Source organism: Pseudophryne corroboree, unplaced genomic scaffold (genome assembly GCF_028390025.1).
Source record: "Pseudophryne corroboree isolate aPseCor3 unplaced genomic scaffold, aPseCor3.hap2 scaffold_844, whole genome shotgun sequence".
Taxonomy (NCBI): Eukaryota; Metazoa; Chordata; class Amphibia; order Anura; family Myobatrachidae; genus Pseudophryne; species Pseudophryne corroboree.
Genome location: NW_026970423.1, coordinates 82,384 through 109,067, shown reverse-complemented (window position 1 = coordinate 109,067; position 26,684 = coordinate 82,384). Strand labels below are relative to the sequence as shown.

General features: G+C 37.0%; 5 non-coding genes across 5 annotated transcripts; all 5 read left to right on the top strand.

The window, feature by feature from the left end:
• The first annotated feature begins 2,512 nt into the window (after nt 1–2,512).
• Nucleotides 2,513–2,586, top strand: TRNAS-ACU (transfer RNA serine (anticodon ACU)). The gene has a single exon. It is a non-coding gene; the product is annotated as a tRNA-Ser (tRNA).
• Nucleotides 2,587–6,002: 3,416 nt separating this feature from the next.
• On the top strand, nt 6,003–6,076 carry TRNAS-ACU (transfer RNA serine (anticodon ACU)). Its single transcript has one exon. It is a non-coding gene; the product is annotated as a tRNA-Ser (tRNA).
• A 2,254-nt stretch (nt 6,077–8,330) lies between these two features.
• Nucleotides 8,331–8,404, top strand: TRNAS-ACU (transfer RNA serine (anticodon ACU)). The gene has a single exon. It is a non-coding gene; the product is annotated as a tRNA-Ser (tRNA).
• Nucleotides 8,405–14,123: 5,719 nt separating this feature from the next.
• On the top strand, nt 14,124–14,197 carry TRNAS-ACU (transfer RNA serine (anticodon ACU)). The gene has a single exon. It is a non-coding gene; the product is annotated as a tRNA-Ser (tRNA).
• A 3,423-nt stretch (nt 14,198–17,620) lies between these two features.
• On the top strand, nt 17,621–17,694 carry TRNAS-ACU (transfer RNA serine (anticodon ACU)). Its single transcript has one exon. It is a non-coding gene; the product is annotated as a tRNA-Ser (tRNA).
• Nucleotides 17,695–26,684: the final 8,990 nt, after the last annotated feature.

Sequence of the window (26,684 nt, the reverse complement as noted above, 5' to 3'; positions counted from 1 at the left end):
AATAGATCCTGAAGCACTCACTCATCATGGGAAAGTACCAATGTGTTTCTTCGTTGGTTGATGGAAGAAACATCTTACAAAAACTCTCCAGATTATTGACTTTTTAAAGTTTTTCTAGGAAACGTTTTAGATGAATGATTATTAGCCTTTGTCAGTATGTACTTTTGCAAAGTGTCTCTGTGGCGCAATCAGTTAGTGTGTATGGCTATTAACCAAAAGGTTGGTGGTTCAATCCCACCCAGGGACGTAATTGACCTTGCTATAAGATTTTGGTGATCTTTAAGTAGACAAGTCAAAATTTCAAACCCACTCCTATGGTGTAGGGTACCTGGCCTTCTCTGATGTAATCAGAGTTAGATTTGATTCAGTGATTTTATAAAAACAGCTAGGAAGCACAATTTAGCAGTGGGTTGCAGAGAAAAAGAAATATGCTGGCAAAAAAATCCAATTGAGTGATTAAACAGCTCTTCATTTTCTGGCTTTATTTTTATGCTAACAAATTTGTTCTCTGAAAAGTGTCCACAAAGCCAAGTCTCTGATTAACACCTTTGTAAGGATGGTTTTTCACCTATTACTAAACTAAACTTGCTTCATTGGAAAGGCAGCAAGATGCATCCTCATTTCAATGTCTACTGAAATAATACAGGTTGACACCAGGAAACATTAACGCCACTGCATCCTTGCTGCTTTCTCATGTGGAAGTCTGTTTAATGTGAAAACAAGGTGATATCTAATTAGCACACAGGTAAGGAATTAAGAAAATCTTTATTTAAGGGTGAAAATGTTTCTCACAAAATCGTTGCCCCAATGCATCATTGAAATTCAAGCTGGAAAGATGATTTTAATATATCACTTGTACATTTTGTATTGCTCTTCTGGTGACAATGTAGTTTGTTTTTGTCAATTACCATTTTAATAATAGGGTAAAGAAAATTAAGTGGATTTTTAAAAGAAAACAATACTTTCAATATACTATTAAAACAAATTAAAATGGTAAAAGTTATTGTACTTTAATGAAAAATAAAAGAGCAAAAATATCAATCCCAGTTTTGGATTACTTTAATTAACAAAAAAAATGCATATAGCAGAGGATAGTTTTAATCTGCCTACCTCTGGGTTATGGGCCCAGCATGCTTCCATTGCAGTACTCTGCTGCACATGTAAGTGCAAGAGATCCTGAAGCACTCACTCATCATGGGAAAGTACCAATGTGTTTCTTCGTTGGTGGATGGAAGAAACATCTTACAAAAACTCTCCAGATTATTGACTTTTTAAAGTTTTTCTAGGAAACGTTTTAGATGAATGCTTATTAGCCTTTGTCACTATGTACTTTTGCAAAGTGTCTCTGTGGCGCAATCAGTTAGTGTGTACGGCTATAAACCAAAAGGTTGGTGGTTCAATCCCACCCAGGGACGTAATTGACCTTGTTATCAGATTTTGGTGATCTTTAAGTAGACAAGTCAAAATTTCAAACCCACTCTTATGGTGTAGGGTACCTGGCCTTCTCTGATGTAATCAGAGTTAGATTTGATTCATTGATTTTATAAAAACAGCTAGGAAGCACAATTTAGCAGTGGGTTGCAGAGAAAAAGAAATATGCTGGCAAAAAAAATCCAATTGAGTGATTAAACAGCTCTTCATTTTCTGGCTTTATTTTTATGCTAACAAATTTGTTCTCTGAAAAGTGTCCACAAAGCCAAGTCTCTGATTAACACCTTTGTAGGGATGGTTTTTCACCTATTACTAAATTAAACTTGCTTCATTGGAAAGGCAGCAAGATGCATCCTCATTTCAATGTCTACTGAAATAATACAGGTTGACACCAGGAAACATTAACGCCACTGCATCCTTGCTGCTTTCTCATGTAGAAGTCTGTTTAATGTGAAAACAAGGTGATATCTAATTAGCACACAGGTAAGGAATTAAGAAAATCTTTATTTAAGGGTGAAAATGTTTCTCACAAAATCGTTGCCCCCAATGCATCATTGAAATTCAAGCTGGAAAGATGATTTTAATATATCACTTGTACATTTTGTATTGCTCTTCTGGTGACAATGTAGTTTGTTTTTGTCAATTACCATTTTAATAATAGGGTAAAGAAAATTAAGTGGATTTTTGAAAGAAAACAATACTGTCAATATACTATTAAAACAAATTAAAATGGTAAAAGTTATTGTACTTTAAGTAAACATAAAATAGCTAACATATCAATCCCAGTTTTGGATTACTTTAATTAACAAAAAAAATGCATATAGCAGAGGATAGTTTCAATCTGCCTACCTCTGGTTAATGGGCCCAGCATGCTTCCATTGCAGTACTCTGCTGCACATGTAAGTGCAAGAGATCCTGAAGCACTCACTCATCATGGGAAAGTACCAATGTGTTTCTTCGTTGGTTGATTTAAGAAAATTCTTACAAAAACTCTCCAGATTATTGACTTTTTAAAGTTTTTCTAGGAAACGTTCTAGATGAATGCTTATTAGCCTTTGTCAGTATGTACTTTTTGCAAATTGTCTCTGTGGCGCAATCGGTTAGTGTGTCTGGCTACTAACCAAAAGGTTGGTGGTTCAATCCCACCCAGGGACATAATTGACCTTGTGATCAGGTTTTGGTGATATTTAAGTAGACAAGTCAAAATTTCAAACCCCCTCTTATGGTGTAGGGTACCTGGCCTTCTCTGATGTAATCAGAGTTAGATTTGATTCAGTGATTTTATAAAAAACAGCTAGGAAGCACAATTTAGCAATGGGTTGCAGAGAAAAAAAATATGCTGGCAGAAAAATCCAATTGAGTGATTAAACAGCTCTTCATTTTCTGCCTTTATTTTTATGCTAACAAATTTCTCTAAAAAGTGTCCACAAAGCCAAGTCTCTGATTAACACCTTTGTTGGGATGTTTTTTCACCTATAACTAAATTAAACTTGCTTCATTGGAAAGGCAGCAAGATGCATCCTCATTTCAATGTCTACTGAAATAATACAGGTTGACACCAGGAAACATTAACGCCACTGCATCCTTGCTGCTTTCTCATGTAGAAGTCTGTTTAATGTGAAAACAAGGTGATATCTAATTAGCACACAGGTAAGGAATTAAGAAAATCTTTATTTAAGGGTGAAGATGTTTCTCACAAAATCGTTGCCCCAATGCATCATTGAAATTCAAGCTGGAAAGATCACTTGTACATTTTGTATTGCTCTTCTGGTGACAATGTAGTTTGTTTTTGTCAATTACCCTTTTAATAATAGGGTAAAGAAAATTAAGTGGATTTTTTAAAGAAAACTATACTGTCAATATACTATTAAAACAAATTAAAATGGTAAAAGTTATTGTACTTTAAGTAAAAATAAAAGAGCAAAAATATCAATCCCAGTTTTGATTACTTAAATTAACAAAAAAAAATGCATATAGCAAAGGATAGTTTCAATCTGCCTACCTCTGGGTTATGGGCCCAGCATGCTTCCATTGCAGTACTCTGCTGCACATGTAAGTGCAAGAGATCCTGAAGCACTCACTCATCATGGGAAAGTACCAATGTGTTTCTTCGTTGGTTGATGGAAGAAACATCTTACAAAAACTCTCCAGATTATTGACTTTTTAAAGTTTTTCTAGGAAACGTTCTAGATGTATGCTTATTAGCCTTTGTCAGTATGTACTTTTTTGCAAAGTGTCTCTGTGGCGCAATCGGTTAGTGTGTCCGGCTACTAACCAAAAGGTTGGTGGTTCAATCCCACCCAGGGACGTAATTGACCTTGTTATCAGATTTTGGTGATCTTTAAGTAGACAAGTCAAAATATCAAACCCCCTGTTATGGTGTAGGGTACCTGGCCTTCTCTGATGTAATCAGAGTTAGATTTGATTCATTGATTTTATAAAAACAGCTAGGAAGCACAATTTAGCAGTGGGTTGCTGAGAAAAAGAAATATGCTGGCAAAAAAAATCCAATTGAGTGATTAAACAGCTCTTCATTTTCTGGCTTTATTTTTATGCTAACAAATTTGTTCTCTGAAAAGTGTCCACAAAGCCAAGTCTCTGATTAACACCTTTGTAGGGATGGTTTTTCACCTATTACTAAATTAAACTTGCTTCATTGGAAAGGCAGCAAGATGCATCCTCATTTCAATGTCTACTGAAATAATACAGGTTGACACCAGGAAACATTAACGCCACTGCATCCTTGCTGCTTTCTCATGTAGAAGTCTGTTTAATGTGAAAACAAGGTGATATCTAATTAGCACACAGGTAAGGAATTAAGAAAATCTTTATTTAAGGGTGAAAATGTTTCTCACAAAATCGTTGCCCCCAATGCATCATTGAAATTCAAGCTGGAAAGATGATTTTAATATATCACTTGTACATTTTGTATTGCTCTTCTGGTGACAATGTAGTTTGTTTTTGTCAATTACCATTTTAATAATAGGGTAAAGAAAATTAAGTGGATTTTTGAAAGAAAACAATACTGTCAATATACTATTAAAACAAATTAAAATGGTAAAAGTTATTGTACTTTAAGTAAACATAAAATAGCTAACATATCAATCCCAGTTTTGGATTACTTTAATTAACAAAAAAAATGCATATAGCAGAGGATAGTTTCAATCTGCCTACCTCTGGTTAATGGGCCCAGCATGCTTCCATTGCAGTACTCTGCTGCACATGTAAGTGCAAGAGATCCTGAAGCACTCACTCATCATGGGAAAGTACCAATGTGTTTCTTCGTTGGTTGATTTAAGAAAAATCTTACAAAAACTCTCCAGATTATTGACTTTTTAAAGTTTTTCTAGGAAACGTTCTAGATGAATGCTTATTAGCCTTTGTCAGTATGTACTTTTTGCAAATTGTCTCTGTGGCGCAATCGGTTAGTGTGTCTGGCTACTAACCAAAAGGTTGGTGGTTCAATCCCACCCATGGACATAATTGACCTTGTGATCAGGTTTTGGTGATATTTAAGTAGACAAGTCAAAATTTCAAACCCCCTCTTATGGTGTAGGGTACCTGGCCTTCTCTGATGTAATCAGAGTTAGATTTGATTCAGTGATTTTATAAAAACAGCTAGGAAGCACAATTTAGCAGTGGGTTGCAGAGAAAAAGAAATATGCTGGCAAAAAAATCCAATTGAGTGATTAAACAGCTCTTCATTTTCTGGCTTTATTTTTATGCTAACAAATTTGTTCTCTGAAAAGTGTCCACAAAGCCAAGTCTCTGATGAACACCTTTGTAAGGATGGTTTTTCACCTATTACTAAATTAAACTTGCTTCATTGGAAAGGCAGCAAGATGCATCCTCATTTCAATGTCTACTGAAATAATACAGGTTGACACAAGGAAACATTAACGCCAATGCATCCTTGCTGCTTTCTCATGTGGAAGTCTGTTTAATGTGAAAACAAGGTGATATCTAATTAGCACACAGGTAAGGAATTAAGAAAATCTTTATTTAAGGGTGAAGATGTTTCTCACAAAACCGTTGCCCCAATGCATCATTGAAATTCAAGCTGGAAAGATGATTTTAATATATCACTTGTACATTTTGTATTGCTCTTCTGGTGACAATGTAGTTTGTTTTTGTCAATTACCATTTTAATAATAGGGTAAAGAAAATTAAGTGGATTTTTGAAAGAAAACAATACTGTCAATATACTATTAAAACAAATAAAAATGGTAAAAGTTATTGTACTTTAAGTAAACATAAAATAGCTAACATATCAATCCCAGTTTTGGATTACTTTAACAAAAAAAATGCATATAGCAGAGGATAGTTTCAATCTGCCTACCTCTGGTTAATGGGCCCAGCATGCTTCCATTGCAGTACTCTGCTGCACATGTAAGTGCAAGAGATCCTGAAGCACTCACTCATCATGGGAAAGTACCAATGTGTTTCTTCGTTGGTTGATTTAAGAAAATTCTTACAAAAACTCTCCAGATTATTGACTTTTTAAAGTTTTTCTAGGAAACGTTCTAGATGAATGCTTATTAGCCTTTGTCAGTATGTACTTTTTGCAAATTGTCTCTGTGGCGCAATCGGTTAGTGTGTCTGGCTACTAACCAAAAGGTTGGTGGTTCAATCCCACCCAGGGACATAATTGACCTTGTGATCAGGTTTTGGTGATATTTAAGTAGACAAGTCAAAATTTCAAACCCCCTCTTATGGTGTAGGGTACCTGGCCTTCTCTGATGTAATCAGAGTTAGATTTGATTCAGTGATTTTATAAAAAACAGCTAGGAAGCACAATTTAGCAATGGGTTGCAGAGAAAAAAAATATGCTGGCAGAAAAATCCAATTGAGTGATTAAACAGCTCTTCATTTTCTGCCTTTATTTTTATGCTAACAAATTTGTTCTCTAAAAAGTGTCCACAAAGCCAAGTCTCTGATTAACACCTTTGTTGGGATGTTTTTTCACCTATAACTAAATTAAACTTGCTTCATTGGAAAGGCAGCAAGATGCATCCTCATTTCAATGTCTACTGAAATAATACAGGTTGACACCAGGAAACATTAACGCCACTGCATCCTTGCTGCTTTCTCATGTAGAAGTCTGTTTAATGTGAAAACAAGGTGATATCTAATTAGCACACAGGTAAGGAATTAAGAAAATCTTTATTTAAGGGTGAAGATGTTTCTCACAAAATCGTTGCCCCAATGCATCATTGAAATTCAAGCTGGAAAGATCACTTGTACATTTTGTATTGCTCTTCTGGTGACAATGTAGTTTGTTTTTGTCAATTACCCTTTTAATAATAGGGTAAAGAAAATTAAGTGGATTTTTTAAAGAAAACTATACTGTCAATATACTATTAAAACAAATTAAAATGGTAAAAGTTATTGTACTTTAAGTAAAAATAAAAGAGCAAAAATATCAATCCCAGTTTTGATTACTTAAATTAACAAAAAAAAATGCATATAGCAAAGGATAGTTTCAATCTGCCTACCTCTGGGTTATGGGCCCAGCATGCTTCCATTGCAGTACTCTGCTGCACATGTAAGTGCAAGAGATCCTGAAGCACTCACTCATCATGGGAAAGTACCAATGTGTTTCTTCGTTGGTTGATGGAAGAAACATCTTACAAAAACTCTCCAGATTATTGACTTTTTAAAGTTTTTCTAGGAAACGTTCTAGATGTATGCTTATTAGCCTTTGTCAGTATGTACTTTTTTGCAAAGTGTCTCTGTGGCGCAATCGGTTAGTGTGTCCGGCTACTAACCAAAAGGTTGGTGGTTCAATCCCACCCAGGGACGTAATTGACCTTGTTATCAGATTTTGGTGATCTTTAAGTAGACAAGTCAAAATATCAAACCCCCTGTTATGGTGTAGGGTACCTGGCCTTCTCTGATGTAATCAGAGTTAGATTTGATTCATTGATTTTATAAAAACAGCTAGGAAGCACAATTTAGCAGTGGGTTGCTGAGAAAAAGAAATATGCTGGCAAAAAAAATCCAATTGAGTGATTAAACAGCTCTTCATTTTCTGGCTTTATTTTTATGCTAACAAATTTGTTCTCTGAAAAGTGTCCACAAAGCCAAGTCTCTGATTAACACCTTTGTAGGGATGGTTTTTCACCTATTACTAAATTAAACTTGCTTCATTGGAAAGGCAGCAAGATGCATCCTCATTTCAATGTCTACTGAAATAATACAGGTTGACACCAGGAAACATTAACGCCACTGCATCCTTGCTGCTTTCTCATGTAGAAGTCTGTTTAATGTGAAAACAAGGTGATATCTAATTAGCACACAGGTAAGGAATTAAGAAAATCTTTATTTAAGGGTGAAAATGTTTCTCACAAAATCGTTGCCCCCAATGCATCATTGAAATTCAAGCTGGAAAGATGATTTTAATATATCACTTGTACATTTTGTATTGCTCTTCTGGTGACAATGTAGTTTGTTTTTGTCAATTACCATTTTAATAATAGGGTAAAGAAAATTAAGTGGATTTTTGAAAGAAAACAATACTGTCAATATACTATTAAAACAAATTAAAATGGTAAAAGTTATTGTACTTTAAGTAAACATAAAATAGCTAACATATCAATCCCAGTTTTGGATTACTTTAATTAACAAAAAAAATGCATATAGCAGAGGATAGTTTCAATCTGCCTACCTCTGGTTAATGGGCCCAGCATGCTTCCATTGCAGTACTCTGCTGCACATGTAAGTGCAAGAGATCCTGAAGCACTCACTCATCATGGGAAAGTACCAATGTGTTTCTTCGTTGGTTGATTTAAGAAAAATCTTACAAAAACTCTCCAGATTATTGACTTTTTAAAGTTTTTCTAGGAAACGTTCTAGATGAATGCTTATTAGCCTTTGTCAGTATGTACTTTTTGCAAATTGTCTCTGTGGCGCAATCGGTTAGTGTGTCTGGCTACTAACCAAAAGGTTGGTGGTTCAATCCCACCCAGGGACATAATTGACCTTGTGATCAGGTTTTGGTGATATTTAAGTAGACAAGTCAAAATTTCAAACCCCCTCTTATGGTGTAGGGTACCTGGCCTTCTCTGATGTAATCAGAGTTAGATTTGATTCAGTGATTTTATAAAAACAGCTAGGAAGCACAATTTAGCAGTGGGTTGCAGAGAAAAAGAAATATGCTGGCAAAAAAATCCAATTGAGTGATTAAACAGCTCTTCATTTTCTGGCTTTATTTTTATGCTAACAAATTTGTTCTCTGAAAAGTGTCCACAAAGCCAAGTCTCTGATGAACACCTTTGTAAGGATGGTTTTTCACCTATTACTAAATTAAACTTGCTTCATTGGAAAGGCAGCAAGATGCATCCTCATTTCAATGTCTACTGAAATAATACAGGTTGACACAAGGAAACATTAACGCCAATGCATCCTTGCTGCTTTCTCATGTGGAAGTCTGTTTAATGTGAAAACAAGGTGATATCTAATTAGCACACAGGTAAGGAATTAAGAAAATCTTTATTTAAGGGTGAAGATGTTTCTCACAAAACCGTTGCCCCAATGCATCATTGAAATTCAAGCTGGAAAGATGATTTTAATATATCACTTGTACATTTTGTATTGCTCTTCTGGTGACAATGTAGTTTGTTTTTGTCAATTACCATTTTAATAATAGGGTAAAGAAAATTAAGTGGATTTTTGAAAGAAAACAATACTGTCAATATACTATTAAAACAAATAAAAATGGTAAAAGTTATTGTACTTTAAGTAAACATAAAATAGCTAACATATCAATCCCAGTTTTGGATTACTTTAACAAAAAAAATGCATATAGCAGAGGATAGTTTCAATCTGCCTACCTCTGGTTAATGGGCCCAGCATGCTTCCATTGCAGTACTCTGCTGCACATGTAAGTGCAAGAGATCCTGAAGCACTCACTCATCATGGGAAAGTACCAATGTGTTTCTTCGTTGGTTGATTTAAGAAAATTCTTACAAAAACTCTCCAGATTATTGACTTTTTAAAGTTTTTCTAGGAAACGTTCTAGATGAATGCTTATTAGCCTTTGTCAGTATGCACTTTTTGCAAATTGTCTCTGTGGCGCAATCGGATAGTGTGTCTGGCTACTAACCAAAAGGTTGGTGGTTCAATCCCATAATTGACCTTGTGATCAGGTTTTGGTGATATTTAAGTAGACAAGTCAAAATTTCAAACCCCCTCTTATGGTGTAGGGTACCTGGCCTTCTCTGATGTAATCAGAGTTAGATTTGATTCAGTGATTTTATAAAAAACAGCTAGGAAGCACAATTTAGCAATGGGTTGCAGAGAAAAAAATATGCTGGTAGAAAAATCCAATTGAGTGATTAAACAGATCTTCATTTTCTGCCTTTATTTTTATGCTAACAAATTTGTTCTCTAAAAAGTGTCCACAAAGCCAAGTCTCTGATTAACACCTTTGTAGGGATGGTTTTTCACCTATAACTAAATTAAACTTGCTTCATTGGAAAGGCAGCAAGATGCATCCTCATTTCAATGTCTACTGAAATAATACAGGTTGACACCAGGAAACATTAACGCCACTGCATCCTTGCTGCTTTCTCATGTAGAAGTCTGTTTAATGTGAAAACAAGGTGATATCTAATTAGCACACAGGTAAGGAATTAAGAAAATCTTTATTTAAGGGTGAAGATGTTTCTCACAAAATCGTTGCCCCAATGCATCATTGAAATTCAAGCAGGAAAGATCACTTGTACATTTTGTATTGCTCTTCTGGTGACAATGTAGTTTGTTTTTGTCAATTACCCTTTTAATAATAGGGTAAAGAAAATTAAGTGGATTTTTTAAAGAAAACTATACTGTCAATATACTATTAAAACAAATTAAAATGGTAAAAGTTATTGTACTTTAAGTAAAAATAAAAGAGCAAAAATATCAATCCCAGTTTTGATTACTTTAATTAACAAAAAAAATGCATATAGCAGAGGATAGTTTCAATCTGCCTACCTCTGGGTAATGGGCCCAGCATGCTTCCATTGCAGTACTCTGCTGCACATGTAAGTGCAAGAGATCCTGAAGCACTCACTCATCATGGGAAAGTACCAATGTGTTTCTTCATTGGTTGATGGAAGAAACATCTTACAAAAACTCTCCAGATTATTGACTTTTTAAAGTTTTTCTAGGAAACGTTCTAGATGTATGCTTATTAGACTTTGTCAGTATGTACTTTTTGCAAAGTGTCTCTGTGGCGCAATCGGTTAGTGTGTCTGGCTACTAACCAAAAGGTTGGTGGTTCAATCCCAACCAGGGATGTAATTGACCTTGTTATCAGATTTTGGTGATCTTTAAGTAGACAAGTCAAAATTTCAAACCCCCTGTTATGGTGTAGGGTACCTGTCCTTCTCTGATGTAGTTAGATTTGATTCAGTGATTTTATAAAAACAGCTAGGAAGCACAATTTAGCAGTGGGTTGCAGAGAAAAAGAAATATGCTGGCAAAAAAAAATCCAATTGAGTGATTAAACAGCTCTTCATTTTCTGGCTTTATTTTTATGCTAACAAATTTGTTCTTTGAAAAGTGTCCACAAAGCCAAGTCTCTGATTAACACCTTTGTAGGGATGGTTTTTCACCTATTACTAAATTAAACTTGCTTCATTGGAAAGGCAGCAAGATGCATCCTCATTTCAATGTCTACTGAAATAATACAGGTTGACACCAGGAAACATTAACGCCACTGTATCCTTGCTGCTTTCTCATGTGGAAGTCTGTTTAATGTGAAAACAAGGTGATATCTAATTAGCACACAGGTAAGGAATTAAGAAAATCTTTATTTAAGGGTGAAGATGTTTCTCACAAAATCGTTGCCCCAATGCATCATTGAAATTCAAGCTGGAAAGATCACTTGTACATTTTGTATTGCTCTTCTGGTGACAATGTAGTTTGTTTTTGTCAATTACCCTTTTAATAATAGGGTAAAGAAAATTAAGTGGATTTTTTAAAGAAAACTATACTGTCAATATACTAATAAAACAAATTAAAATGGTAAAAGTTATTGTACTTTAAGTAAAAATAAAAGAGCAAAAATATCAATCCCAGTTTTGATTACTTAAATTAACAAAAAAAATGCATATAGCAAAGGATAGTTTCAATCTGCCTACCTCTGGGTTATGGGCCCAGCATGCTTCCATTGCAGTACTCTGCTGCACATGTAAGTGCAAGAGATCCTGAAGCACTCACTCATCATGGGAAAGTACCAATGTGTTTCTTCGTTGGTTGATGGAAGAAACATCTTACAAAAACTCTCCAGATTATTGACTTTTAAAGTTTTTCTAGGAAAAGTTTTATATGAATGCTTATTAGCCTTTGTCAGTATGGACTTTTGCAAAGTGTCTCTGTGGCGCAATCAGTTAGTGTGCAAGGTTATTAACCAAAAGGTTGATGGTTCAATCCCACCCAGGGACGTAATTGACCTTGTTATCAGATTTTGGTGATCTTTAAGTAGACAAGTCAAAATTTCAAACCCCCTGTTCTGGTGTAGGGTACCTGGCCTTCTCTGATGTAATCAGAGTTAGATTTGATTCAGTGATTTTATAAAAACAGCTAGGAAGCACAATTTAGCAGTGGGTTGCAGAGAAAAAGAAATATGCTGGCAAAAAAAATCCAATTGAGTGATTAAACAGCTCTTAATTTTCTGGCTTTATTTTTATGCTAACAAATTTGTTCTCTGAAAAGTGTCCACAAAGCCAAGTCTCTGATTAACACCTTTGTAAAGATGGTTTTTAACCTATTACTAAATTAAACTTGCTTCATTGGAAAGGCAGCAAGATGCATCCTCATTTCAATGTCTACTGAAATAATACAGGTTGACACCAGGAAACATTAACGCCACTGCATCCTTGCTGCTTTCTCATGTAGAAGTCTGTTTAATGTGAAAACAAGGTGATATCTAATTAGCACACAGGTAAGGAATTAAGAAAATCTTTATTTAAGGGTGAAAATGTTTCTCACAAAATCGTTGCCCCCAATGCATCATTGAAATTCAAGCTGGAAAGATGATTTTAATATATCACTTGTACATTTTGTATTGCTCTTCTGGTGACAATGTAGTTTGTTTTTGTCAATTACCATTTTAATAATAGGGTAAAGAAAATTAAGTGGATTTTTAAAAGAAAACAATACTTTCAATATACTATTAAAACAAATTAAAATGGTAAAAGTTATTGTACTTTAATGAAAAATAAAGAGCAAAAATATCAATCCCAGTTTTGGATTACTTTAATTAACAAAAAAAATGCATATAGCAGAGGATAGTTTTAATCTGCCTACCTCTGGGTTATGGGCCCAGCATGCTTCCATTGCAGTACTCTGCTGCACATGTAAGTGCAAGAGATCCTGAAGCACTCACTCATCATGGGAAAGTACCAATGTGTTTCTTCGTTGGTGGATGGAAGAAACATCTTACAAAAACTCTCCAGATTATTGACTTTTTAAAGTTTTTCTAGGAAACGTTTTAGATGAATGCTTATTAGCCTTTGTCAGTATGGACTTTTGCAAAGTGTCTCTGTGGCACAATCAGTTACTGTGTACGGCTATAAACCAAAAGGTTGGTGGTTCAATCCCACCCATTGACGTAATTGACCTTGTTATCAGATTTTGGTGATCTTTAAGTAGACAAGTCAAAATTTCAAATCCCCTCTTATGGTGTAGGGTACCTGGCCTTCTCTGATGTAATCAGAGTTAGATTTGATTCAGTGATTTTATAAAAACAGCTAGGAAGCACAATTTAGCAGTGGGTTGCAGAGAAAAAGAAATATGCTGGCAAAAAAATCCAATTGAGTGATTAAACAGCTCTTCATTTTCTGGCTTTATTTTTATGCTAACAAATTTGTTCTCTGAAAAGTGTCCACAAAGCCAAGTCTCTGATGAACACCTTTGTAAGGATGGTTTTTCACCTATTACTAAATTAAACTTGCTTCATTGGAAAGGCAGCAAGATGCATCCTCATTTCAATGTCTACTGAAATAATACAGGTTGACACAAGGAAACATTAACGCCAATGCATCCTTGCTGCTTTCTCATGTGGAAGTCTGTTTAATGTGAAAACAAGGTGATATCTAATTAGCACACAGGTAAGGAATTAAGAAAATCTTTATTTAAGGGTGAAGATGTTTCTCACAAAACCGTTGCCCCAATGCATCATTGAAATTCAAGCTGGAAAGATGATTTTAATATATCACTTGTACATTTTGTATTGCTCTTCTGGTGACAATGTAGTTTGTTTTTGTCAATTACCATTTTAATAATAGGGTAAAGAAAATTAAGTGGATTTTTGAAAGAAAACAATACTGTCAATATACTATTAAAACAAATAAAAATGGTAAAAGTTATTGTACTTTAAGTAAACATAAAATAGCTAACATATCAATCCCAGTTTTGGATTACTTTAACAAAAAAAAATGCATATAGCAGAGGATAGTTTCAATCTGCCTACCTCTGGTTAAAGGGCCCAGCATGCTTCCATTGCAGTACTCTGCTGCACATGTAAGTGCAAGAGATCCTGAAGCACTCACTCATCATGGGAAAGTACCAATGTGTTTCTTCGTTGGTTGATTTAAGAAAATTCTTACAAAAACTCTCCAGATTATTGACTTTTTAAAGTTTTTCTAGGAAACGTTCTAGATGAATGCTTATTAGCCTTTGTCAGTATGTACTTTTTGCAAATTGTCTCTGTGGCGCAATCGGATAGTGTGTCTGGCTACTAACCAAAAGGTTGGTGGTTCAATCCCACCCAGGGACATAATTGACCTTGTGATCAGGTTTTGGTGATATTTAAGTAGACAAGTCAAAATTTCAAACCCCCTCTTATGGTGTAGGGTACCTGGCCTTCTCTGATGTAATCAGAGTTAGATTTGATTCAGTGATTTTATAAAAAAACAGCTAGGAAGCACAATTTAGCAGTGGGTTGCAGAGAAAAAGAAATATGCTGGCAAAAAAAAATCCAATTGAGTGATTAAACAGCTCTTCATTTACTGGCTTTATTTTTATGCTAACAAATTTGTTCTTTGAAAAGTGTCCACAAAGCCAAGTCTCTGATTAACACATTTGTAGGGATGGTTTTTCACCTATTACTAAATTAAACTTGCTTCATTGGAAAGGCAGCAAGATGCATCCTCATTTCAATGTCTACTGAAATAATACAGGTTGACACCAGGAAACATTAACGCCACTGTATCCTTGCTGCTTTCTCATGTGGAAGTCTGTTTAATGTGAAAACAAGGTGATATCTAATTAGCACACAGGTAAGGAATTAAGAAAATCTTTATTTAAGGGTGAAGATGTTTCTCACAAAATCGTTGCCCCAATGCATCATTGAAATTCAAGCTGGAAAGATGATTTTAATATATCACTTGTACATTTTGTATTGCTCTTCTGGTGACAATGTAGTTTGTTTTTGTCAATTACCATTTTAATAATAGGGTAAAGAAAATTAAATGGATTTTTGAAAGAAAACAATACTGTCAATATACTATTAAAACAAATTAAAATGGTAAAAGTTATTGTACTTTAAGTAAAAATAAAAGAGCCAAAATATCAATCCCAGTTTTGGATTACTTTAATTAACAAAAAAAATGCATATAGCAGAGGATAGTTTCAATCTGCCTACCGCTGGGTTATGGGCCCAGCATGCTTCCATTGCAGTACTCTGCTGCACATGTAAGTGCAAGAGATCCTGAAGCACTCACTCATCATGGGAAAGTACCAATGTGTTTCTTCGTTGGTTGATGGAAGAAACATCTTACAAAAACTCTCCAGATTATTGACTTTTTAAAGTTTTTCTAGGAAAAGTTTTATATGAATGCTTATTAGCCTTTGTCAGTATGGACTTTTGCAAAGTGTCTCTGTGGCGCAATCAGTTAGTGTGCACGGCTTTTAACCAAAAGGTTGGTGGTTCAATCCCACCCAGGGACGTAATTGACCTTGTTATCAGATTTTGGTGATCTTTAAGTAGACAAGTCAAAATTTCAAACCCCCTGTTCTGGTGTAGGGTACCTGGCCTTCTCTGATGTAATCAGAGTTAGATTTGATTCAGTGATTTTATAAAAACAGCTAGGAAGCACAATTTAGCAGTGGGTTGCAGAGAAAAAGAAATATGCTGGCAAAAAAATCCAATTGAGTGATTAAACAGCTCTTAATTTTCTGGCTTTATTTTTATGCTAACAAATTTGTTCTCTGAAAAGTGTCCACAAAGCCAAGTCTCTGATTAACACCTTTGTAAAGATGGTTTTTAACCTATTACTAAATTAAACTTGCTTCATTGGAAAGGCAGCAAGATGCATCCTCATTTCAATGTCTACTGAAATAATACAGGTTGACACCAGGAAACATTAACGCCACTGCATCCTTGCTGCTTTCTCATGTGGAAGTCTGTTTAATGTGAAAACAAGGTGATATCTAATTAGCACACAGGTAAGGAATTAAGAAAATCTTTATTTAAGGGTGAAAATGTTTCTCACAAAATCGTTGCCCCAATGCATCATTGAAATTCAAGCTGGAAAGATGATTTTAATATATCGCTTGTACATTTTGTATTGCTCTTCTGGTGACAATGTAGTTTGTTTTTGTCAATTACCATTTTAATAATAGGGTAAAGAAAATTAAGTGGATTTTTGAAAGAAAACAATACTTTTAATATACTATTAAAACAAATTAAAATGGTAAAAGTTATTGTACTGTAAGTAAAAATAAAAGAGCCAACATATCAATCCCAGTTTTGGATTACTTTAATTAACAAAAAAAAAATGCATATAGCAGAGGATAGTTTCAATCTGCCTACCTCTGGGTTATGTGCCCAGCATGCTTCCATTGCTGTACTCTGCTGCACATGTAAGTGCAATAGATCCTGAAGCACTCACTCATCATGGGAAAGTACCAATGTGTTTCTTCGTTGGTTGATGGAAGAAACATCTTACAAAAACTCTCCAGATTATTGACTTTTTAAAGTTTTTCTAGGAAACGTTTTAGATGAATGCTTATTAGCCTTTGTCAGTATGCACTTTTGCAAAGTGTCTCTGTGGCTCAATCAGTTAGTGTGTATGGTTATTAACCAAAAGGTTGGTGGTTTAATCCCACCCAGGGACGTAATTGACCTTGTTATCAGATTTTGGTGATCTTTAAGTAGACAAGTCAAAATTTCAAACCCACTCTTATGGTGTAGGGTACCTGGCCTTCTCTGATGTAATCAGAGTTAGATTTGATTCAGTGATTTTATAAAAACAGCTAGCAGTGGGTTGCAGAGAAAAATAAATATGCTGGCAAAAAAATCCAATTGAGTGATTAAACAGCTCTTCATTTTCTGGCTTTATTTTTATGCTAACAAATTTGTTCTCTGAAAAGTGTCCACAAAGCCAAGTCTCTGATTAACACCTTTGTAAGGATGGTTTTTCACCTATTACTAAATTAAACTTGCTTCATTGGAAAGGCAGCAAGATGCATCCTCATTTCAATGTCTACTGAAATAATACAGGTTGACACCAGGAAACATTAACGCCACTGCATCCTTGCTGCTTTCTCATGTGGAAGTCTGTTTAATGTGAAAACAAGGTGATATCTAATTAGCACACAGGTAAGGAATTAAGAAAATCTTTATTTAAGGGTGAAAATGTTTCTCACAAAATCGTTGCCCCAATGCATCATTGAAATTCAAGCTGGAAAGATGATTTTAATATATCACTTGTACATTTTGTATTGCTCTTCTGGTGACAATGTAGTTTGTTTTTGTCAATTACCCTTTTAATAATAGGGTAAAGAAAATTAAGAGGATTTTTTAAAGAAAACTATACTGTCAATATACTATTAAAACAAATTATAATGGTAAAAGTTATTGTACTTTAAGTAAAAATAAAAGAACAAAAATATCAATCCCAGTTTTGATTACTTAAATTAACAAAAAAAAATGCATATAGCAAAGGATAGTTTCAATCTGCCTACCTCTGGGTTATGGGCCCAGCATGCTTCCATTGCAGTACTTTGCTGCACATGTAAGTGCAAGAGATCCTGAAGCACTCAGTCATCATGGGAAAGTACCAATGTGTTTCTTCGTTGGTTGATGGAAGAAACATCTTACAAAAACTCTCCAGATTATTGACTTTTTAAAGTTTTTCTAGGAAACGTTCTAGATGTATGCTTATTAGCCTTTGTCAGTATGGACTTTTTGCAAAGTGTCTCTGTGGCGCAATCGGTTAGTGTGTCCGGCTACTAACCAAAAGGTTGGTGGTTCAATCCCACCCAGGGACATAATTGACCTTGTTATCAGATTTTGGTGATCTTTAAGTAGACAAGTCAAAATTTCAAACCCCCTGTTCTGGTGTAGGGCACCTGGCCTTCTCTGATGTAATCAGAGTTAGATTTGATTCATTTATTTTATAAAAACAGCTAGGAAGCACAATTTAGCAGTGGGTTGCAGAGAAAAAGAAATATGCTGGCAAAAAAAAATCCAATTGAGTGATTAAACAGCTCTTCATTTTCTGGCTTTATTTTTATGCTAACAAATTTGTTCTCTGAAAAGTGTCCACAAAGCCAAGTCTCTGATTAACACCTTTATAGGGATGGTTTTTCACCTATTACTAAATTAAACTTGCTTCATTGGAAAGGCAGCAAGATGCATCCTCATTTCAATGTCTACTGAAATAATACAGGTTGACACCAGGAAACATTAACGCCACTGCATCCTTGCTGCTTTCTCATGTGGAAGTCTGTTTAATGTGAAAACAAGGTGATATCTAATTAGCACACAGGTAAGGAATTAAGAAAATCTTTATTTAAGGGTGAAGATGTTTCTCACAAAATCGTTGCCCCAATGCATCATTGAAATTCAAGCTGGAAAGATGATTTTAATATATCTCTTGTACATTTTGTATTGCTCTTCTGGTGACAATGTAGTTTGTTTTTGTCAATTACCCTTTTAATAATAGAGTAAAGAAAATTAAGTGGATTTTTTAAAGAAAACTATACTGTCAATATACTATTCAAACAAATTAAAATGGTAAAAGTTATTGTACTTCAAGTAAAAATAAAAGAGCAAAAATATCAATCCCAGTTTTGATTACTTAGATTAACAAAAAAAATGCATATAGCAAAGGATAGTTTCAATCTGCCTACCTCTGGGTTATGGGCCCAGCATGCTTCTATTGCAGTACTCTGCTGCACATGTAAGTGCAAGAGATCCTGAAGCACTCACTCATCATGGGAAAGTACCAATGTGTTTCTTCGTTGGTTTATGGAAGAAACATTTTACAAAAACTCTCCAGATTATTGACTTTTTAAAGTTTTTCTAGGAAACGTTCTAGATGTATGCTTATTAGACTTTGTCAGTATGTACTTTTCGCAAAGGGTCTCTGTGGCGCAATCGGTTAGTGTGTCTGGCTACTAACCAAAAGGTTGGTGGTTCAATCCCAACCAGGGACGTAATTGACCTTGTTATCAGATTTTGGTGATCTTTAAGTAGACAAGTCAAAATTTCAAACCCCCTGTTATGGTGTAGGGTACCTGTCCTTCTCTGATGTAATCAGAGTTAGATTTGATTCAGTGATTTTATAAAAACAGCTAGGAAGCACAATTTAGCAGTGGGTTGCAGAGAAAAAGAAATATGCTGGCAAAAAAAATCCAATTGAGTGATTAAACAGCTCTTCATTTTCTGGCTTTATTTTTATGCTAACAAATTTGTTCTTTGAAAAGTGTCCACAAAGCCAAGTCTCTGATTAACACCTTTGTAGGGATGGTTTTTCACCTATTACTAAATTAAACTTGCTTCATTGGAAAGGCAGCAAGATGCATCCTCATTTCAATGTCTACTGAAATAATACAGGTTGACACCAGGAAACATTAACGCCACTGTATCCTTGCTGCTTTCTCATGTGGAAGTCTGTTTAATGTGAAAACAAGGTGATATCTAATTAGCACACAGGTAAGGAATTAAGAAAATCTTTATTTAAGGGTGAAGATGTTTCTCACAAAATCGTTGCCCCAATGCATCATTGAAATTCAAGCTGGAAAGATGATTTTAATATATCACTTGTACATTTTGTATTGCTCTTCTGGTGACAATGTAGTTTGTTTTTGTCAATTACCATTTTAATAATAGGGTAAAGAAAATTAAATGGATTTTTGAAAGAAAACAATGCTGTCAATATACTATTAAAACAAATTAAAATGGTAAAAGTTATTGTACTTTAAGTAAAAATAAAAGAGCCAAAATATCAATCCCAGTTTTGGATTACTTTAATTAACAAAAAAAAATGCATATAGCAGAGGATAATTTCAATCTGCCTACCGCTGGGTTATGGGCCCAGCATGCTTCCATTGCAGTACTCTGCTGCACATGTAAGTGCAAGAGATCCTGAAGCACTCACTCATCATGGGAAAGTACCAATGTGTTTCTTCGTTGGTTGATGGAAGAAACATCTTACAAAAACTCTCCAGATTATTGACTTTTAAAGTTTTTCTAGGAAAAGTTTTATATGAATGCTTATTAGCCTTTGTCAGTATGGACTTTTGCAAAGTGTCTCTGTGGCGCAATCAGTTAGTGTGCAAGGTTATTAACCAAAAGGTTGATGGTTCAATCCCACCCAGGGACGTAATTGACCTTGTTATCAGATTTTGGTGATCTTTAAGTAGACAAGTCAAAATTTCAAACCCCCTGTTCTGGTGTAGGGTACCTGGCCTTCTCTGATGTAATCAGAGTTAGATTTGATTCAGTGATTTTATAAAAACAGCTAGGAAGCACAATTTAGCAGTGGGTTGCAGAGAAAAAGAAATATGCTGGCAAAAAAAATCCAATTGAGTGATTAAACAGCTCTTAATTTTCTGGCTTTATTTTTATGCTAACAAATTTGTTCTCTGAAAAGTGTCCACAAAGCCAAGTCTCTGATTAACACCTTTGTAAAGATGGTTTTTAACCTATTACTAAATTAAACTTGCTTCATTGGAAAGGCAGCAAGATGCATCCTCATTTCAATGTCTACTGAAATAATACAGGTTGACACCAGGAAACATTAACGCCACTGCATCCTTGCTGCTTTCTCATGTGGAAGTCTGTTTAATGTGAAAACAAGGTGATATCTAATTAGCACACAGGTAAGGAATTAAGAAAATCTTTATTTAAGGGTGAAAATGTTTCTCACAAAATCGTTGCCCCAATGCATCATTGAAATTCAAGCTGGAAAGATGATTTTAATATATCACTTGTACATTTTGTATTGCTCTTCTGGTGACAATGTAGTTTGTTTTTGTCAATTACCATTTTAATAATAGGGTAAAGAAAATTAAATGGATTTTTGAAAGAAAACAATGCTGTCAATATACTATTAAAACAAATTAAAATGGTAAAAGTTATTGTACTTTAAGTAAAAATAAAAGAGCCAAAATATCAATCCCAGTTTTGGATTACTTTAATTAACAAAAAAAAATGCATATAGCAGAGGATAATTTCAATCTGCCTACCGCTGGGTTATGGGCCCAGCATGCTTCCATTGCAGTACTCTGCTGCACATGTAAGTGCAAGAGATCCTGAAGCACTCACTCATCATGGGAAAGTACCAATGTGTTTCTTCGTTGGTTGATGGAAGAAACATCTTACAAAAACTCTCCAGATTATTGACTTTTAAAGTTTTTCTAGGAAAAGTTTTATATGAATGCTTATTAGCCTTTGTCAGTATGGACTTTTGCAAAGTGTCTCTGTGGCGCAATCAGTTAGTGTGCAAGGTTATTAACCAAAAGGTTGATGGTTCAATCCCACCCAGGGACGTAATTGACCTTGTTATCAGATTTTGGTGATCTTTAAGTAGACAAGTCAAAATTTCAAACCCCCTGTTCTGGTGTAGGGTACCTGGCCTTCTCTGATGTAATCAGAGTTAGATTTGATTCAGTGATTTTATAAAAACAGCTAGGAAGCACAATTTAGCAGTGGGTTGCAGAGAAAAAGAAATATGCTGGCAAAAAAAATCCAATTGAGTGATTAAACAGCTCTTCATTTTCTGGCTTTATTTTTATGCTAACAAATTTGTTCTCTGAAAAGTGTCCACAAAGCCAAATCTCTGATTAACACCTTTGTAGGGATGGTTTTTCACCTATTACTAAATTAAACTTGCTTCATTGGAAAGGCAGCAAGAAACACTAGACTAATTGGAGGTGCGCCCTAAAGCAAATTACAATGTTAGGATTAGGGGGTTCGGAAAGACCTCTAGTGTATACTGTCACGATCCGGGTATCTGGACGCCATAACTTACCTTTCAGATGCCTCCTAAGGCTGGCTCAGCGCTCCAGGACCGGATCCCATCTGTTATTCTGATGTCCCCATTCATGCCTCCTCTCCTGTCACTCTGAGACGCTGTCACAGTGGCGCCATGTTACATCTTGAATGGCATCTCCCGCGGCCTCCGCCGCCGTCCCTGAGTTTCTGCATGCAGGATGTCAGAGTGGCGCTTATGTCAGCCGCGGCCTCCGCTGTTGCCCGCGTGGTTCAAATGTGCACTCATCAGTCTGGCGTCTCCTGTTTACTGTGGCCGGCGCCGCCATTGCTGTTAAAGTTCCCACATGGATTATCAAACCAATCTTCCCTCCAAGTGTCTGCATGGGCGCAGCCATGTTGGATTCTGTCACCTGTTCATTTCCACCAATCCGCTGTTTCCATTGTAATCTGCATAATTGCCTAGCCAATCCCTTCCTTGCTGCAGGTATAAGTATTCTGTGCCTGAGCAAGGAAGGCGTCAGTGATTTGGTTGTCAAACCTAGTTCCAGTTTGTCTCTCTCCCGTGGTTGTTTTCCAGGTTCCAGTTACCATCTCCAAACCTCCACTAAAGAGACCCGCTCTAGTCTACCACCTGCGGTGCAGCCTGACTCTCCAGTCCTCTGGGACTCATCTGTTTCCAGTTACAGATTTACCTGCTTCCAGCCTAGCTTCCAGCAGAGATCAGCTCTTCTTAAAGTGCCGGTATCATTTCCGCAGATTACCACTCACCACCGGCACTATTATTTCACCGCTCTCAAACGCCATATATCAATCATATTTCATCGCTCTCAAGCTTCATTTATTATTTGGCTGGTTCCTTCCAGCAATCCACTCCGTGCTTACATCAGTCTGGTTTCAGCCAGTACCCACAGCAGCCATTTTATCCACAGCAGCCCAGCTTTTCCTGGAACACCAGCTAGTATGATCCTGGGCTATCTCCATTGCTACAGTCGGGCCTGGTAAGGACTTTCCAACTAGAAGATAATAAGAACTGTCTCATACTACCAGAGCCCTGTGGTCCTTGTCCTCCTGTAGTACCCAGGAACTGTATTATTTCTCTGCTGATTTTATGTTTCTCTTTTATTACTGCTGTGATGCATGGAGTTTGTCAAAATAAACATCATTGACTTTTATCCTGGTTGTCGTGGGCACGCCTTCGGGCAATTCTTCTACATTTAACTTACATGTCCAGGGGTCTGATACAACCTCCCAGGTTCCACTACACCTCAGCCCCTACAACTGAGGCTGCCTCCAGTCAGCTCAGGCCCTCAGTTGTGACATATACACTGTATATACATTTTAAGATAGGAAGGTACAAATTACATATTCACATTGCATCTATGGGCTGGATTCAAATGTCCCTTTCCTCCCTCAATCGTGCCCGTCAGCAGCTATTCTATTCTATATAAGGAGCCACGAGTCGCCGCCATTTTCACTTGTGCATTGGAGATGATAGGGAGAGGATGTGCAGCGTTTTCTCAGTTTCTGTGTTCAGTGTGCTGCAAATATCTGTGCTCAGTGTGCTTGCAAATATCTGTGCTCAGTGGGCTGAAAATATCTACGTTCTCTGCCTGAAAAATGCTCCATATCTGTGCTGCATTGTATTATATAGTATGAGGACAGGGCAGAATTTTGCTGACCACCAGTATATAATATATAGCAGTACAGTACAGTAGGCCACTGCTCTACCTACCTCTGTGTCGTCAAGTATACTATCCATCCATACCTGTGGTGTATTTTAGTAGTTGTGCGCAGTATATATAGTAGGACGACAGAGCAGAATTTTGCTGACCACCAGTATATAATATATAGCAATACGGTACAGTAGGCCACTGCTCTACCTACCTCTGTGTCGTCAAGTATACTATCCATCCATACCTGTTGTGTATTTTAGTAGTTGTGCGCACTATATATAGTAGGAGGACAGTGCAAAATTTTGCTGACCACCAGACTTCTACTTAAGTCCAATGGTGTAGGATGTGCAAAGCTGTTTGGCTGTGCATTTATTGATCTAAGCATGCATTTTTATCAAAGCGTGATAAAATTGACACATAACGCAGCGTTCAATCAGCGTTAATTTATCTTCAGCTGATATCGATTGTGAATTGACGTTTCTTCTCTTCTTGTCACCTACAGGTAATTACAATTGACTACAACCACCAATCTATTCTGCTGCACTATATCTATATATGCAAAGCTAATTCTGCTGGGTAATGCAAATTGAAACATTATTGCATAGAATGTGATTTTGAAGTACTTTTTTAAAGTTTTGAATGATATAGACCCAGTTTAATCTTTGTGGAATGCCTGGTTGTTGTTTTTAAGGTAATTTATTGCCTGGCATTTGAGGGGGTGGGGTGTGGTTACAGATTTCAATTATTGGTTTCACTTGTAATAGTCTTCTACTAAAGTCCAATGGTGTAGGCTGTGCAAAGCCATTTGGCTGTGCATTTATTGATCTAAGCGTGCATTTTTATAAAAGCGTGATAAAATTGACACATAACAGCAGTGTTCAATTAGCGTTCAATCGAAGTGAAAAAGAAGGAAAACAGAAGCACACCAATCTAACAAAACAAAGAAAACTGAAGAACTAATAACAAATGTGAGTCACTTACTCCTCAGATCACTCACCTCCTGATTGTTGCATCTGATTACATAGCACAGAACTACCTTACTTGGACATTTCATAAACCATCCATTTCACCTACAAATGCCTGTATCTGTATTATTGTAATTTTGTTTTTTAAGCACAGCTGCACCAATGCAATTTTACCTGCAAACACTTAAAACATCTAACATAATTACCATTGCTTCTTAAACCTCTCACAATCCTTTCATTTCTTACACTCCAAATACATTTCTGCACCCACTTTATCTACGCTTTTGACTCATTTCATACTAAATCTACACCCCTTGAGCCTACACTGCTTTTCTCACCTGCATTTCTACAATTCTTCTGCTCGGATTCCCTTACAGTCTCCTCTCCTACTTCCACTTTCCCTCAACCTATTTACCTACTTAACACTATGTGAATGCTTTCTTATACTCCCCACATCACTCAGTGTCTACCTAATAATGTATCTTTATCCTTCCCCCCTAGTCTCCTCCACCTCCTCCTCTGTCTCCCCTCCATCCCTCTGTTTCCTTCCCACACCTTTCCTGTTACCCCACTTTCATTCACCTCTGCCCCATGGTCCTGCTACCCCACAACTCAGCCCTGCTCCCTCTCTCCCTTCCCTGTCACCTCCCCACACCCCCATCCACATCACACTGACCTCCCTCCCTGCCCACCTCCTGCAGTTTCCCCTCCTATCTCAGGCACCCGTACCATCACTACTCTCTCATCCGTGCCCTCAAAGTTAATCCCACCTCATCGCTACAGCAACCCTGAACATCTAATTCACATCTCTCCCACAAACTCATACCCCCTATCCTGTGCCCTCTGGAATGCCAGATCCGTTTGTAACAAACTGGTCCCCACTCATGACCTTTTCATTTCCAACTCCCTACACCTACTAGCCATTACTGAAACTTGGATTACGCCCTCTGACACTACTTCTGCTGCTGCTCTCTCTGCTGGGGGCCTTACATTCACACACACACCCCCCGACCTGGGGGTCGCCATGGGGGTGGTGTTGGGGTCCTTTTACCTTCTAGTTACTCCTACCAACTCATACCACCAGAACCATCCCTTATATTATCTACATTTGAGGTCCACTCCATATGTCTCTTCCAACCAGTCCATCTTAGAGTAGCTGTCATTTACCGCCCCCCTGGCACTGCTTCCAAATTCATCGACAACTTTGCTTCCTGGCTTCCTCACTTCCTCTCTTCTGACATTCCCACCATTATCCTAGGCGATTTCAACATCCCTATTGACATCCCCACACAATCCCCTGCCTCTAAACTCCTTAACCTCACCTCTTCACTTGGTCTCTCCCAGTGGACCTCCTCACCCTCCCATGTGAATGGGAGCTCACTGGATCTGGTCTTCACTCACCGCTGTGATATTTCTGATTTTTCCAACTCCCCATTTCCCCTCTCTGACCACCACCTGCTCTCCTTCAACCTATCTCTCTCGACTTCCCCATCTCAACCTCCTAAGGCTACCATCACTAAGCGTAACATTGAAGCTATTGACACCACATTCCTTTCCTCCCTGTTTGACTCACTTCTCTCTCCTATTCTCTCTCTCTCTCATGCCCTGAACAAGCCACTTCCACATACAATGCTTCCCTTACTTCTGCTCTTGACTCTGTTGCTCCACCAACCACTGTTCACCCTCGCAAATTAACACCTCAACCCTGGCACACCAAATGCACCAGATATCTGCAAAAATGCTCACGTACTGCTGAGCGACACTGGAGGAAATCACGCTCTAAGGCAGACTTCCTCCATTTCAAACTTATGCTCTCATCCTTCAGTGCTGCCCTTTCTCTTGCTAAACAGTCATACTTCAAGAACCTCATCTCCTCCCAGTCTTCCAACCCCCGGCGCCTCTTTGCCACTCTCAACTCACTCCTCTGCCCACCTCCACCTCGTCTCCCTTCCTCACTCTCTGCTCTTGACTTTGCCACTTACTTCACATCCAAAATTGACTCCATACGTCAGGACATCACATCACACCAGACTATCAGTAACCAGCCTTCTCCCATCCCTTACCAACCCTCCCCATCCCTCGCACCAACTCTGTCTTCTTTCTCCCATGCATCTGGAGAGGAAGTCATGGCCCTCATTCGTTCCTGTCCCCTCACCACCTCCCCACTTGACACTATCCCCTCCCGCCTCCTCTGCCACATCTCTTCTTCTGCTTGTTCCCATCTTTCCCACCTTCTCAATCTCTCCCTCTCATCAGGCACTGTCCCCTCTGCCTTCAAGCACGCTCTCATCTCTCCTATTCTTAAAAAACCTACCCTTGATCCAAACACTCTCTCCAACTACCGACCCATCTCTCTTCTCCCTTTTGCCTCCAAACTCCTTGAGCGTATTGTCTACAACC